Source organism: Penaeus monodon, chromosome 15 (assembly GCF_015228065.2).
Source record: "Penaeus monodon isolate SGIC_2016 chromosome 15, NSTDA_Pmon_1, whole genome shotgun sequence".
In the NCBI taxonomy this organism is placed as follows: Eukaryota; Metazoa; Arthropoda; class Malacostraca; order Decapoda; family Penaeidae; genus Penaeus; species Penaeus monodon.
In genome coordinates, this window is record NC_051400.1 from 23,721,138 (window position 1) to 23,721,564 (window position 427).

Sequence of the window (427 nt, forward strand, 5' to 3'; positions counted from 1 at the left end):
AATATATTCAATTTCAGTCCTAGATTGCCCTCGAGGGAAACGTAACCGTAGAAGCAAAAGTATAGCCGAGGCTGCCACTTTATTATTCGGAGTCTTTTGCTCCATCTCCAGTGATCGAAAGTTATATTACTGAGCAAAACGATCCATGAGATGTGTTTCTCGAGCATTTATCAAATTAGTTTTATACTAGACAAACAGGGGTAAAATCTAAACTATATAAAACATCATAAGAACACAAAAATACACACAAAACATCTATTGTAAAATAAAATCATAATGAAATTATAAATACAAGTATTAGTAATTAAATACAACCGATTATAAAAGTAAAACAAATCTTAAAAGAGGCAAATGAGAGATGGCAAACCATTGAAGGGCGTAATGGCTTGTTAGGTTGTTAGACCGTATGTAGCTGTATTGATGTTGA